The 16,397-nt window shown below is 47.0% G+C and overlaps 1 pseudogene across 1 annotated transcript; it reads left to right on the forward strand.

Moving 5' to 3' along the window:
- The first annotated feature begins 15,221 nt into the window (after positions 1-15,221).
- On the forward strand, positions 15,222-15,795 carry LOC308551036 (putative ribosome biogenesis protein RLP24 pseudogene; annotated as a pseudogene). Its single transcript has one exon. The product of its transcript is annotated as a putative ribosome biogenesis protein RLP24 pseudogene (transcript).
- The last annotated feature ends 602 nt before the right edge of the window (positions 15,796-16,397 follow it).

The raw sequence follows: 16,397 nt of genomic DNA on the forward strand, positions 1-16,397 counted from the left end.
AAATTGGTAAGGAAGTGCTAAACCATTTTCCAGAGTTGCTGTAATATTTGATATTTCCCACCAGCAGTGTATGCGAGTTCTAGTTGCTCTACATCCTTGTAGCACTTAGTATTGTCCATCTTTTTAATTTTAGCCATTCTAATTGGTATGTAGTAGCACTTTTTTGTTTTAAATTTTTATCATGAAATATTTTCAGCATTTGAAATATTAACAGAGAATAATATAACAAATACCCATGCATCCAGCACCTTGCTTTGTCAGATGTTAACATTTCACTATAATTGCTTCAGATCTAATTTCTTTTTATGCTGAGAGTCTACTGCAAATTCCAAGTGCTGCACAATCATCTTATGTTTGAGGAGAGAATTTAGTTTTTTGGGGTTTTTTATTTTTATTTTTTAATTTTTTTTAAGTTTTTTTTATTTTAAAATATATCTTTATTGATTCAGAGAGAGGAAAGGAGAGGGAGAGAGAAAGAGAGATAGAAACATCAATGATGAAAGTTATTGATCAGCTGCCTCCTGCATGGCCCAGACTGGGGATTGAGCCCACAACCCGGGCATGTGCCCTGACCGGGAATCGAACCCTGATCGCCTGGATCCTAGGTCGACGCTCAACCGCTGAGCCACGCCCCGGCCAAGGGTTATTATTATTATTTTTTTTTTAGACGAACAAATAAATGTTTAATGTCAAGGAAAAAACAGGTTACAGAGTTTTATAAAGTAAAATATATATGTACATAGGGCATTTTTTAAAAGTAAACAATTATACCCAGAATGTTACAAATGGCTGGATCGGAATAGTGCAATTTGGGGTGGGTTTTTTCTTTTTGAGAGAATTTAGTTTTGACTTCAGAAATAATTTCACTAAGCCAACCAGTGACAACTTAAATTTCATTGAATTTCAGTTACTATCAACATCAATATTTAAGTTTTAAATAATTGTTTGATCTTGATCAATATTTTTCTAAATGAGCACAATTCTTTAAATCAGAAAATTCAGTGTAAAGTATGAAGTGGTGAAGCACTTCTGTTTTTTAAAGAGCTTTATTAAGACATAATTTACAGCCCGGCTGGGCGTGGCTCAGCGGTTAAGCATCAACCTAGGATCCAGGCGATCAGGGTTCGATTCCTGGTCAGGGCACATGCCCAGTTGCAGGCTTGATCAATGAATCTCTCCTCATTGATGTTTCTATCTCTCTCTCCCTCTCCTTTCCTCTCTCTGAAATCAATAAAGATATATTTAAAATTTAATAACCAAAAAAAGGCATAATTTACATACTATACAATTCACTCATTTAAAATGTACAATTCAATGGGTTTTAGTATAGTCACAAGTATGTGCAGCCATCACCACTTTGGGTTCTTTTCATTCTCATAAATTTGTTGAAAATTGGACACTTTAAATAATGTAATGTGACATCTCTGGAAATCAGAGTCTCGCCCATGCCAAGGTTGGTTGTTGCTGTTTATTCTCGTTGTTTGTTCCTGAACTAATTCTGCAAAGTATATTCTTTGTCATGAGTGGCCACTGAAGTCTCTGCTTGTTAGCTTAGTGGTCAGCTAATGAATGGACAGAGATTTCCTTAAGTGTCTGGAACCATTAAGTCTCTGTCATTACGAGGGGGCTCTGTGTATGTGTTGGGGCACACCTTCAACACTCAGCCAGGCAGTTCACAACTCTGCCTTAGCCTTCACTTCCTGCTTGCACAGAACCTCAAGGCCAGCCAGAGCTGAGAGATTAAAGCTTTCTCAGGTCTTTCCTGGGCATGTGCACAAACCTATGCATGCAGGTGGCCTTCTAGATTTTCAGGAATATATTGGAGCTTTTCAAAGCTCCCTGTGGATATCGCCTTTCTCAGCTCCTCCTCTTCCCGTTGCCTCTGTCTCTGTTGACAACATCTCCAGTGAAACTGGGACTTTGTAGGTTGTAGGAAACAGTTACTCTTCTGGGAAGTCAACGGTAGCTCCCATGTGGGACAATTAGGGAGACTGACCTCAGGGCTCATCAGGCCACAAGAGGCAGAAAGAAGCCCAAGCAGCAAGTGATTGAGACCCATCCAGGCCACCCTCTCATGGCATCTCCCCTGCCCCTGGGCAATCTGCTGTCTTCTCTCCCTGATGACCACATCTTTTCTGTTTCCTCATAACCTCTACTTACTCATGGCCTACCAATATCATCACCTTTTAGCTTCTGCTCCCATATTTAACTGATGAGTTCCCCAGTGTGTCCTAGTTTAAACCACCAACTGGGAGTAAATATTGTCTGAGCTCATCTTCTCTTGCAGGCCACCTCATAGAATGCCATTCAGCCTGCTGATTTCTTTGTTTCAGGTCAAGTGCTCACCCTGGTCCAATCAGCTTTTTCCAAGGGGTAGGGTGGAATCAAGTATATCATTATAAAAAAATTGTCCAGGAGCTGTGGATAGGACAATCTCACCCAGAAGGTGCTGAGGATTGGCAGACACCATGAATGACATCTCTAGGACTGTCACATGCTATGTCAGAGTACAGTGATTAAGAGCACAGTGTCTGAAGTTAAACTGCCTTGGTTTGTATCCCAGCTCCTCCACTTACCAGCTATGTGTCCCTGGGCAAGTTAACTTCTTGGGTCCCAGTTTCCTTTTCTGTAAAATGGGGATGATGATAATAACCATATTTACTGCATGGGAGATTAAATGAATTGTGCAGGTGAAGTACTTAGAACAATGTGAGGTATGTAATAAGTGCTCAATAAATGTTAGAAATCATTACCCAGCCACTGAAGGTAGAACATGCAGACTCACCATTTCCTTTCTTCTTTTTGTATCTTTCACTTCCAATGCCACTACATTCCATCAATTCTGTAAACAAAATCCCTTTAAAGGTACCATCTGGACTGCATCACTGTTTCTTTGAGAAAGTGGCAGGCACCTTCCAACTGGCGTCCTTGCTTTTGTGTCTCCCCACTCCAGTTCAATCTCCCCGCTGCCTCCAGAATCATTTTCGTAAAGTGCACATCTGGTCATGTCACTTTCCTTCTTGAGAAATCTCCAGCCCTAGCCGGTTTGGCTCAGTGGTTAGAGCGTTAGCCGGTGGACTGAAGGGTCCCGGGTTCGATTCCAGCGAAGGGCACATACCTCGGTTGCAGGTTCGATCCCTGGCCCGGGTCAGGGCACGTGTAGGAGGCAACCAATTGATGTTTCTTTCTTACATTGATGTTTCTCTCTCTCCCTCCCTTCCACTCTCTCTAAAAAAAATCAATGGAAAAAATATCCTCAGGTGAGGATTAAGAAGGAAGGGAAGGAGGGAGGAAGGAAGGAAGGAAGGAATCTCCAGTAGCTGCCAATGCCTACAGAATCAAGTTTAAGCTCCTTAGCATTCCCAGGTTAACAAGATAGTGTATTGACCTAGTATTGTATTCGTTCTCCAGTATTTTCTCCTCTGGGCAGGGCAGCCCAAGCCTGTGTAGTTCCTCGCCTGGGGTTGGGGTGGGGCTCATGAGGGCCCAAGCTGAGTTCCTCTGGGCAAGTCCTCATTCCAGTCTTCAGGGAAAGGGAAAGCCTGGGCTGACTGAAGCTGGGTGACTGGGAAGGAGCAGGGGAGGAGGGGCATCCCTTAGGGTGGATGGAAGGGAGCAGAGAATCCCAAGGACAGAGGGGGGGTAGAGGTGGGCAGCCCTGCAAGCAGTGGGGGTGCTCTCCTCTGTGGCAGTGCCCTGGGAAGGTGGCCAGACCCAAGAGAGCTGGCTGGCTGGCACACCTGAGGGGTTGGACTCCAGGCTCCAGGACTGCCAGCCCGAAAAGATTCCTAGAGCCTTCCCATCAATCCGAGCACTACAGTGGACTATCCAAAGTTCCCCCAACTGGTATGTAGGCTGGGTGCCACTGTAACCACAGAACCAGCTCAGACTGGCCCTATTCTGTTGCTTACAAGACACTGAGTTGCCTTTCAGAGACAACAGACCAAAACCACCAGTCATGCAGCAGAAGCATGAGCAGAGGAAAGAACTCTGACCTCCTTCTGCACCCAGGCCAAAGGCTCACCCCTCTCACGGAACCAAAGGACCGGGGCATGATGGGAACTTGGACATGGGAACACTTTCAGAAAGGAAGGGTCCAGTGTGCAGGAAGCTCTGTGAAGCCCCTTACCATAAATGGCCAAGCTCCAAAACTCTCCCATCCACACTTGCACCGCCAGTGCTTCCACATAGCAACCTATTCCCCTGCAACCCCTAACTCAAATGTTGCCTTTTAAAACCCTCGGCGGAACAAGCCAGTCACAGAAAGACAAGTATCACATGATCTCACTCATATGTGGAATCTAATGAACAAAATAAACTGACCAACAAAATAGATTCAGAGACATGGACGCGGGCAACAGACTGACGAATCTCAGAGGGAAGGGGAGGGTGCGGGAAGAGATTAACCGAAGAATTTATATGCACATATGCATAACCCATGGTCGCAGACAATAGTGTGGGGAAGGCCTGGGGTGTGGGGCGGGAATGGGGTGGAGAGAGTCAATGGGGGGGTGGAAAGGGAAACATCTATAATACTCTCAGCGATAAAGATAAAATTTTTTAAAGGCCATGGGGAGTTCGGGTTTTAAGTGATAGCTTTCCATTCTCCTTGCTTGGTGCCCTGCAAATAAAACCGCTTTCATTTCTCCGCTGCAAACCTCCATCGAGGGTTCAGTGTTTGGCTTTGCTACATATCATGCGGGGGACCCTCAGTTCAGCTGGGTAACATCACTATATTTACTTAAAGGACATGGCCCTTAATACTGAACATAAATTTACCTAGACCAGAAATATCCATGTTCACCATTGAGAAAAAGGAACCTGGAAGACCAAATTATTTTGTGGGAAGCTCGATTAGCAGAAGTGGTAGACATGCCTAACCAGTCCCCTTCTTCCCTTCCCATTGGGCAACAGCACCCCGATATTATTGGGGGTAGCAATGTGCCAGATAGAAAAGGACATTCCCAGCTTCCCTTGCTGGGAACTCCCTTCTTGGATGCACACTCATATTTCCCTGAAACTATCCTAGTGAACTTGGCTATGGCCCAAGTTCTCAACTGAAACTCAGACCATCATTTCTTGCGCAGGATGGAGGGTGGGGCTGGTTGCACTTGTGTGTCCAGGCCTCCCAGCCCACGTATCCCATTGTCTGCAGGATTAGCTCCACTTCTCAGGCCACACCACCCGGTTAGATAGCAGCCCCCGCTGAGGCTTGTTCTGGAACCTGAGGTAGCCCTGGGAGAGGAAAGCTTGCTGATCAGAAAAGGCCCGTAGCTATACTTCGCCTTCTCCGTAGCATCAATGGTTCTTATCATGAGTTTCTAGGAGCAGCAGCACCTGGGAACTGGTTAAAATGCAAAATCTCCCCTCACCCTAGACCTACTGAAAGAGAAACTCTGGGGGTGGGGCCCGGCACTTGGCGCTTTAATGAGCTCTCCAGGGGATTTTGCTGCAGCTCAAATGTGAGAACTTGCAAAGCTCTTTTAAGTCTTTCCGGGGATTTGATTAGAAAGCGGCCTCCTTCCTCACTAAATCACTCAGCAGGGGTAGTGCTGACCAGAGCATCCTCTGCAGTTCCGGAGCTAGGCTGGCGGGCCCTCTGGGATCTCAGGCCCCGTACATAACCCCGGAGCTCCTGAGGTTGGGGAGGATGTGGGGGTGGGGGTGGGGTCACTGATACCTTAAACCTGGGTAGATGGAGACAGACTTGTAAACACCGCAAAGAATTCAGTTCTGCAGATCACAAGTAGAGATTTCTGCATCGTTCATTTTTCTTCCTCTTTTTTAACCTTAGGTGCAGAGTGTCAAATGTTATTTCAAAATAATATTCCTCTGAAAAAAATAATATTCATCTGTTTACTCGCATATTAACAACGATCCACATAAGGCCTGTGGGGCGTAAGCACGCTTGTATGTGTATTTCATTTTTTCTTTGCTCCCCACTCCCACTCTCCTCCCCCATACGCAGTCATTTTAATGTATATCTTTTCCTTCACAGATGCTCTTGCAAAATCAGAATTGCTGTTTTTCATGAATGCTTTTGTTTCCATGTAAATTGTATAGCCGTGTAACATACATACAGAAGAAACATGCACACATCATAAATGCACAGCTGGATAGTTGCACAAAGTGAACACGCCTGTGTAACTAGCTCCCTGCTCAAGAAAGAGCGTGAACAGTGCTCTAGAAGCGCCCGGCCCCTTGCCTCATTTGAGTCACTCCCTCTCCAAAGGTAATTTGTATCCAGACTTCTAACAGCATAGTTAGGTTTCCTATTTCTGAAATTTAGCTAAATGGCACCTGTATACATATATTTTGTTTTTAGTTTTTAATTTAATTTATTTGATTGATTGATTGACTTTAGAGAGAGAAAGGGAAGGAGAGAGAGAGAGAGAAACATCCAGTTGTTGTCCCACTTACTTATGCATTCATTGGGTGATTCTAGTATGTGCCCTGACCTGGATCGAACCCACAACCTTGGCATATCTGGACGACGATCTGACCAACAGCTACCTGGCCAGGGCTGTATGCATATCTTTTGAATTTACATTAATGGTATTGGGTTGTATAGTTCATTCTATTTCTTACCTTTTTTTCCACTGCACTAAGTTTTTCCGATCCATTCCTGTTACTATGCTTCTAATTACTGCATGATATTCCAAGTGTGCCCCCACCCCACCGAACCATGTCCCCAGGACAGAGACCCAGATTGCCTGGGAGTCCCTGCCACCGCAAACAGAGCTGCAATGAACACCTCCCGAGTATCCCTCTCGGACCCACGCAAGCAGTCCTGTGGGATGGACATCGTGCAAAAAGGGGTTAACACGGCAGGCCTGACTGCTGAAGCTTAGAGAGGCCTGCGTCCCAGGTTGGCCCCTGGCTGGCGTCTGGGAACCTGGATTTCAGGAGGGTTCCCACCATTCCTTACCTGATAAGGGTGGCTGTTGGTGCTTAGACTTCTTCTGCAAATAATGTGGTTTGTGCTGAACTCCTGCTTTCCTTCTGGGAGTCTGGAACTTGGGTACATGCCAGGCAGAAGATACCTATGTGACCAGCCCACAGTAAAAACCCTGGGTGCTGAGTCTCTAACGAGCTTCCCTGGTTGGCAGCATTTCACGTGTGTTGTCACGACTCATTGCTGGGGGAATTAAGTGTATCATGTGTGTCCCCCTACAGGGAGGGGACTCTTGGAAGCTTGTGCCTGGTCTCCCTTGGACTTTACCCCATGTGCCTTTCCCTTTGCTGATTGAGCTTTGTGTCCTTTGACTGTAATAAATCACAGCCACGAGTACAGCTATTTGCTGAGTCCTGTGAGCCCTCCCAGTGAATTATGGAACCGGAACTGGGGTGGTCTTGGAGACCCCTGACATGCAAGCCCAGGAGGGATTTGCTGAGTCAGACAGAACGCACAGACGAAAGCTCACCAAGTCCTGTTCTGCCACCTCTTCTGCTCTCCCCTTCTCTCGCCTTCTTCCCTTCTGTCTTGCCAGCCTCTTACCTATGACTTTCTTTGCTCTCTTCATACATCAACTCTGTAAATCATTTATAGTTTACTTGTTTGTATCAGTGTCCCTGCCCTTACTCTGCCTGAAATGCCATTCTTTCCCTTTGTCACCAGAAATGGACTGGGACTGAGGCAGGTCTGAAATGTGTGGGTTCTTGACTTTGTGGTCTTCTTGCAGGAAAGATTTCATGACACAAGTCCAGGTGATTTTGAAAGCACGTTTTTATTTATTTATTTATTTATTTATTTATTTATTTATTTATTTATTTTAATCCTCACCCAAGGATATTTTTTCCATTGATTTTTAGAGAGAGTGAAAGGGAGGGAGGGATGGGAGAGGAGGGAGAGAGTAAAAAACATCAATGTGAGAAGACACATCAATTGGTTGCCTCCCGCACACACGCCGATGGACCGGGTCTGGGGATTGAATCTGCAACCCAGGTATGTGCCCTTGACTGGGAATCAAACCCTCAACCCTTCGGTGTACGTGGCCCATGCTCTAACCACTGAGCCACACCAGCCAGGGCTTGAGAGTATTTTATTAAAGCTGGAGACAGTGAAATAAGGGAAAGGCTTAAGATTGAAGAGGTAAGATCACAGTAACAGAAGTGAGCCACGCTGGGCTGTGTGGACCCAGGAAACAAGATGCAGAGGCAAAAGGAGGGCTCTTGGAGACAGGTTCAGGGGGTTGGTTACCCTGAGACGAGCTGCCGCTACCCACTGTTCCCCTGGTTGCAAGTCTTGTGGGGACCCTTAGAGCTTAGGAGAAAGAGAGCAAAAGTACATGCCTGAGGAAAGGGGGCAGGGGGCAGGAATGCTCAAGAGGGAGCGACTCTGACATCCTTTGTCCTAAGGGGTTTTCTCTGTTTTGGTGTTTTTTTTTTAAACATATCTTTATTGATTTCAGAGAGAGGAAAGGAGGGGGAGAGAGAGAGAGATAGAAACATCAATGATGAGAGAGGCATTGATCGGCTGCCTCGCCTGCAACCCGGGCATGTGCCCTGACAGGGAATCGAACCCCGATCTCCTGGATCTCCTGGATCCTAGGTCAGTGCTCAACTGCTGAGCCACGCCAGGCCGGGCTATCTGTCTTTTTAAAGGCCGGGCATTTTAGGAGGTTCTCAATAGAATATGCAACAGCTTTCCAGGTCCTTTGATATCCTGATGCATCAAAATGAGCGTACAGGGGAGTTTGGGATCATTCTCTAGTCAGCTTCACTGCTCTACTTTTATCTTGGGTCTGTCTGGCTCTAACTGGTTTTCTTTTTGTTATTTATTCCCTGGCTCCATCTGTCCTTGGTTTTGGCTGGCACTAATGGCACTAACCGGGTCTCTGTTCTCTCTCTTCTTGACCATGGTGATTTAAGCTACTCACTCCCTGGTTGGGGAGGAGAGGTGTAAGCCATCTGCTCCTAGTGTCCCTGGTTAGGGAAGATACGATCTTGTGGTTTGTTAGCAGGCTGTTAGTTGCTCCGCCTTGTTTAACTATGTCTCAGTTTCCCTCATTCCACTTGGCAAGGAAGTTTCCTAGCTTCTTCCTATCCTGCCTCATCTTCACTCACCTTTCTTCTAATCCTAGAGTCACTATTCACTTTTAGAAATTCTCACCGCCTTGAGGAAGTTTCTAAGGGAGCCAGTGGGATGTCACTTCTAAAGTGAAAGGCAAGTTGTAACACCTTGTACCACCTGCCATCCAGGAAGAGGCACAATGTTTGGTATCGCTTTGGATTTTAGAGGCAACACCCCCCCCCCATTCTAGCCAGCTGCTCTGACCCAATTGCCCAGGAACCCGGAGGCGGCCAGGTCTGAGGGGACCCAGAGCAGGTGACAGCTCTGCTGTGATGGAGGCTTCAGTACAAGCCATTCTCCCACTTGGGTCTGCGGTGCTCACAAAGTCTCTGGCAAGTTGAAATGCTGTATGGAACTCCTGGCGAGCCCAGATGACAGGCTCACACAGACGCCCAGGGTTCGAGGCAAGGTTGTGCCCTCTTCTCGTAGCTTCCTACTGGCCATCTGATCATGGGACATCCTCAAAAACTGGGTTCCCCACTTACTTTTAGGAAGCTTTCCATAGGTAACTACACTCTGTGACCTCAATTTTCTTGAACTGAAATTGTGTTTTATTAAACTGGACATGTAGCCATTTGCCTGGCTAAGTGATCCACCTGTGTTGACTTTGTGTCCCAACTAGTGTGATATTGAGCAAGTTCACCAACCTGTTGAAAATGAAAATAACAACACTACCTTGCAGTGTTGGTTTGAAATAAAGTGTGCAAAGGGCTGAGCACAGGGAACCAAAAACTGGTAGCATTTATTACTGCTAAAACTAGGTTGGTTCCTCAAAAAATTAAACATAAAACATACGATCCAGCAATTCCACTTCTGGGTAGACACCCAAAAGAGTTGAAAGCAGGAGCTCAAACAGAAATTTGCACACCCATGTTTATAGCAGCTCTGTTCACAGTAGCCAAAAGGTGGAGGCAACCCAGGTGTCCACTGATGGATGAGCGGATAAACAAAATGCGATACATACGCACAGTGGAATAGTATCCAGCCTTTAAAAAGAAGGAAATTCTGACAGGCCGAAACATGGATGAACCTTAAAGACATTATGCTAAGTGAAAGGACAAATACTGTAATTTTCCACTTGTAGCAGGTGCTTAGAGTAGTCAGATTTATAAAGAAAGAAGGAATTATGGTGGTTGCCAGGGGCTGCAGGAGTGAGAAATGAGAAGTGATTGTTTAATGGGCACAGGTTTTCAATTTGGGATAAAAGAAGTTCTGGAGATGGATGGTGGTGATAGTTGCACAGTGATGTGAATGTACTTAATGCCACCAAATGGTACACAGCTGTGGCTGCGACAGGCCCATGCAATTCATTCCTCTTCTTCCTTCCCTCCCTTTCCTCTCTCTCTCTCTTTCTCTCTCTCTGTCCCCCTCAGCACTCGCACTGGGGGGAGCCTTGTCCTGAGTAGCCCTACAGAAAGGCTCTCTTGGCGAAGAACTGAGGCCTCCAGCAAATAGCCACCTGAATGAACTTAGAAGCAGATTCTCTAGACCCAGTCAAGTCTTGGGAGAGTGTAGCCCTGGCCAATAGCTTGATTGCAGCCTTCCCCACAAGACCCCCCGAGCCAGAACACCCAGATTCCTGACCCTCAGAAACTGTGTGCAGTGATAACTGTCCATTGTTTTAAGCCGCTAAGTTATGGAGTAATTTGCTACACAGCAATATGTAATTAATATCTTCCCCATCACAGTGTAGTCGTGAACTGTTGAACTCTAGAACTACACTGTCTGGCCTCAAATCTTGGTTAGGCTACTTCCAAGCTGTGTGACCTTGAGCATGTAACTTAATTTTTCTGCGCCTCAGCTTCCTCAATTATAAAATGGGCGATACGCCTATTACCTACCTCATAAGGCTGTGAGGATTAAATAAATATATATAAAGTGCTTAGCAAGGTGCCTGGCACATAATTAATGATGTGTCAACTGCTATTGTTGTTGTTATTATGGCTGATGCAAGAATACTGCAGAGACAGTGTGGGGATTAAGTCAGGGAAACACCTACCAATAGCACAATGCTCATGACCTCCAGAGAAATAAGGGGGAAATGAATTTTTGCAGGTGCTCCAAAAACTGGCCCCCATGGTTTTGCCTCCATGCGGAGCATTGCTGGGCTCTTCTTACTTTATTTTTTTTTAAATATGTTTTTGTTGATTTCAGAGAGAGGAAGGGAGGAGAGAGAGAAAATCAATGTGAGAGTGAAACATCTATCTTGCCTCCCCCCCCCCAACTAGGAACAGAGCTTGAAACCTAGGCATGTGCCCTAACCACCAGGAATCGAACCAGGAACCCTCTGGTGCACAGGGTGGACACCCAACCAACTAAGCCACACTGGCCAGGGAAGGCTCTTCTTACTTTTTAGATGGGACCAAGTGGTGGTGGGGGGGGCAGAGATGGGGAGGGAGGCAGCTCTGGAAGATGATGGCAGAGAACAATTTAGACAGGTTGTACTGTGGCTGAAACTGGAGATGCTGGGATTTCTTGTTTCCAATGTTCAGTAAATGTTAGCTCCCCTTTTTCCCAAAGGAAAAACACTTGATTCCAATTTATTTGTAGGCCTGTAATAAGGCTTTCTTTCTTTAATTGGAGGTTATTATGTGCTGTGAACACTAAGAAAGAGAAGGGGTGGGAAAACATAAGCAGGAAACTTTTACCATGAAAGTAAAATGAATTACTAATCAAAAGAACCAATCTGAAAGGGCTACATATTGTATGATACCAACTATATGACATTCTGGAAAAGACAAAACTAGGGAAAGAGTAAAAGGATCAGCAGTTGATGGGAGGGGAGCAGGGAGGGAGGGATGAATAGGTGGAGCACAAAGGATTTTTAAGGCAGTGAAAGTACTCTGTATGATGCGTGTCATTTGTCCAAACCCACAGAATGTACACCACCGGGAATGAGTCCTAAGGTAAACTATGGACTCTGGCTGTTAATGCTGTGTCAGTGTAGGTGTATCAGTTGTAACAAATATTCCATTCTAGCGGGGGGATGCTGCTAGTGGGGGAGGCTGTGCATGTGCAGGGGCAGGGCTATGTGGGAAAACTCTGTACCTGCCTCTCAATTTTGCTGGGAACCTAACGCTACTCTAAAAAAATAAAATCTTTATTTTTTAAAGTAAAATGCGAAAGAAAGCTTTGATTTGAGTACAAATAACAGAAGCTTCAAGCTCACTGAACCTCAGAAGAAGATTATAGGTCATAGGTGTGCCTGGTGAACCAGAAGACCAGATTGTTTTACTCCAGAAGATGGGAGGATGCTACAGGGGGCCTCAGAAAGGTCTGGAAGGTGGCAGGAGCACAGAGGCAGAATTCCTGAGGCCAGCCCCTCTCTGTGCTATCATTCTTTCTCTCTCTCTCTCTCCCTTCCTCCCTCCTTCCCTCCCCCTGCCTCCTCAGGCCAACAGCCTCCCACAGCTCCCCTAGTTACACAGAATGGTCTCTGGCTCTTAATAGACAGTTTTCCCCTTTTCCATTCCAATCCTAAATTCCCGGGCAAGGGGACTGGTGGCCTTAGGACGGGTGTCTGCTCTCTGCCCCAGCAACTCTGACCATGGCTGGTGGTACAAAGGAAGCTGCCTGGAGCCCATCCCTGCAAGGAAGTGGGGTGGAGGATGGGGGGAGGGGGTGGCTAGGAGGTGTGTAGGACTGGTGGCTTTCAGCTGGGCCTAGTTCTGTGACCTGTGCCAGTCGTGCCCCAGAAGCAGGAACATCAGTGAGCTGCTGGTAGAACTCGACCCCACTTTCTGCGCTTTCCATTTTGATTCAAAGCCTTCTGGGGCCGTGATTTGGAGCAGGGACTCTCTCCCGCTAACTAGCCTTAATTCTTCCTTCTTATATAACCAAAGGGCCACTGAGATGATATTACGATTTTGCTTGCTTGCTTTTTTCCCCTCGTTGCAGTAGTTTACTTATTAATGAGTGTGCAAAAAAATAAAAAAATAAAAAGGAATAAAATAACCTTATGTTCTAGTCCGCGTGCTCTGTGTGCTCATTTGCAGGCCGGCGGGGGGTGGGGGTGGGGGTGGGGGTGGGGGTGGGGGTGGGAGGGAACCGCAGCGCTGGCCCGGGAAGGGGGCCGGATCAGGGTGTCAGCATCTTCCGCTGCGGCTGCGACGGGCCAATGTAATTCATTCCTCTTCTTCCCTCCCTCCCTTTCCTGTCTCTTCTCTCCCCCTCCCTCCCTGCCTCCCCAATCCCCACTCCCCCCCTTCCTCCCTCCCTCCCCGCTCCTCCCTCCGCGGGTATTGGGCGTCCTTGGAAGGAAAGAGGGCTTCCTGAGGGAGGCTTTCAGGCCTGAGACCCCGCATCGGTCATTCCAGCCGTCCTGAGGAAGGGGGGACGGGGTCAACAAGGAGGCTGAAGCTCGGGTTCTAGACCACTGAGAGGGGCGTCGCCGCCCGGCCCAAGCCGCGCCCCCCACCTCCCGGCCCAATGGGGGGGGGCCCCCCTCTGGGAACCGCGCTGGCCGCTGCCACTCAGTCCTCGGCGCGGCGCCCCGACTTGGATTCGACAATGCAGGGAGCCCGGGGTGTCGGGGTTCCCCGCTCCCCGGAACGCTAGAGCTCCAGGGCGTCGCGCCTGCCACTTGTCCCCTTACAAAGATAGAGGGGGGGGGGATCGAAGGAAGCCCCCTCGGTCAGAAAGAAGCTTCAGGCTCCACCCCGGATGGTTTGGAGGGGGGCCGAATCCAAGCTCCCGCCGGCAGCCAACGTCCGGCCCCTCCCCACCCCTCCCCTCCCCCACGCGGGGAGGCGGGAGCCCGGAGCCCGCACCGTCGTGGCAGGCGGGCCTGCGGCGGGAGGAAGGAAATGAGGGCCCAGCAGGCTGCCGGGAAGGCTCGGCTTCCTCACCCCCCCCCCCGCCCCCCGCCCTCCAGGCTGGCGGCGGGGGCTCCTGCCCTTTCGGAGCCCCGCCTAGCGTGGGGCGCAAGCTGCCTTTGGAGAGGTTTTTTTGGACGTGGTCAGGCCCGGCTCTTCATCTTTATTCCCCTCTTGTCGCACCCAGAAAACCGATACAACATCACGACATTCGGGGGGAAGTGGAGAGTGTTTGGAGAGTCAAAATGGGGCCCGTTGGGGGAAAAAAATATTTCACTTAACGCGTTATGCAATCATGCCAAGGAAATGAAATATAAACTATTGGAAAAGGTGTTCAATTGCAAGTACAGCTATGCGCCCTGTAACGCCCGCCGCATCCACCGCGGACCACGGGTCTCAGAGGATCACAATGGAGCTGAAAAAGCCCTGTCACCTGCTGGCCTCTAGCTGTTCCACGGTAGCACACACGTCACTCACGTGCTGGTGCCGATGCCGGTATTTACAAAGTCACTGTGCTGCCAGTCGTGTAAAAGTGTAGCACGCGCAATTACAGGAGTAGCAGGCTGGCCATCTAGGTGTAGTGCGCTGAGGTTCCCTGGGTGAAATCGCCTAAGGATGCATTTCTCAGAACACATTCCCATCTTTAAGCCCCGCGCGACTGTGCGTATGCATTGTTCTAATGAATTCTTTCCAACCCTCCTTTTGATTATTTTACTTTTTTTTGGTTTAAGTATATCTTTATTGATTTCAGAGAGAAGAAAGGAGAGGGAGAGAGAGAGAAACAGGAATGAGAGTCACTGATCGGCTGCCTCCTGCACACCCCCAACCAGGGATCAGCGTGCAACCCGGGCATGTGCCCTGATCGGGAATCGAACCCCGATCGCCTGGATCCTAGGTCGACACTCAACTGCTGAGCCACGCCTGGCCGGGCGATTTTTGTACTTTTTACTATGAAAAATGTTAAACATAGCCCCGGCCAGGAAGCTCAGTTGGTTAGAGCACCGGCCTGATGCACCAAGGTTTCGGGTTCGATCCTCAGTCAGGGCACATACAAGAATCAACCAATGAACGCATCGATGGGTGGAACGGCAGGCCAGTGTCTGCCTCCCCCCCAAAAAAAATTTTTTTAAAGAAAAATGTCAAACATACACAAAAATAGATGAGTAGATAATAAATCACCAGCTTCAACAATTATTAAGGTTGCACCAATTTTGTTTCATCTCTACTTCCACCCACTCCCCCCCCCATTACATCTTTTTGTTTTTTAATGATAAATTGAGCTTGTCTTCCTTTCAAGCTCAACGTTTGGGTGGTGGGTCCCCAGGCAGTTCAATATGTTTATCAAGAGGTGTTATTTCTGTTCGGGGCCCATACACCTGGGCCACGGCATGATGTTAGTCTGCAGTGATTGCAAAGTGTTCAGATTCTGTAAATCCAAGTGTGATAAAAACTTTAAAAACAAGCGCATTCCTCACAAGGTCAGGTGGACTAAAGCATTCTGTAGAACAGCTGGTAAAGAGCTTACAGTGGATAATTCCTTTGAATTTGAAGAACGTAGAAATGAATCTGTCAAATACCAGGGAGAGCTGTGGAATAAACCGACTGATGTAATGAAGAGAGTCAAAGAGGTCAAACACGGACGCCAAGCTAAATTTATAATGAACAGGTTGAAGAAAAATAAAGGACTATAGAAAGTCCAGGACATCAAAGAAGTGAAAGAAAACATTTGTCTCCTCCGGGGCCCCTTTTGTATGCAAAGGAAAGCAGCTGGCAAACAAAGTGGTTCAGAAATTACTACAGGGTATGGATGTGGATATGGAAGGTGTTTCTGAAAATCTTACTGTCTGTAGCCATTTCTATCAGTGCACTGGAAAATCTCCTTTAGAGACAGGACGTCTAAATTATTGATTTATTTTTTTACATACGGTGACTCAAATGAAAAAGGTGATTAAAAATACATCTCTTCTATGTTGCTATCTGCAAAACATCAGATATTATGGATGCTAGATTGCATCTCAATGTTAAACCTTCACTGAGAGATGTACTTATGTAAATCATGAAAATTCTGTAAAGAAAGAAATGAATTGTTGACATAAAATGGTCATGTCACTTGGGTAATGGCACTAGGGTAGCATTTATGTAATAATTAATGACAAAAACTCATGGCCAGTTATATATAAAATAAAATTTTCTTTGCAGTAAAAAAAAAAAAAAATGAGCTTTGTGTTTTAGTTAGCCTTTGCTGTGTAACAAGTCACCTTAAAGTGTAGTGCCCCAAAACAATAGTTTATGATTCCTCATGATTGTGGTGGTTGGCTGGGCACTTCCTCTGCAGGTTTTGACTGGACTCACTCAAGAGAGAGGGTCAGAGGGACTGGAAGATCCAAGATGGTCTCATTCACGTGTCTGGCTGCGGACTAGGACAGCTCAGGCTTCCTCTCCTCCGTGTATTCCTTGTATGGCAACCAAAACTTCCAAGAGAATCAAGGCGAACGCTTCAAGCTTTCTGA

This window comes from Miniopterus schreibersii (genome assembly GCF_964146895.1).
Source record: "Miniopterus schreibersii genome assembly, chromosome: X".
Taxonomy (NCBI): Eukaryota; Metazoa; Chordata; class Mammalia; order Chiroptera; family Miniopteridae; genus Miniopterus; species Miniopterus schreibersii.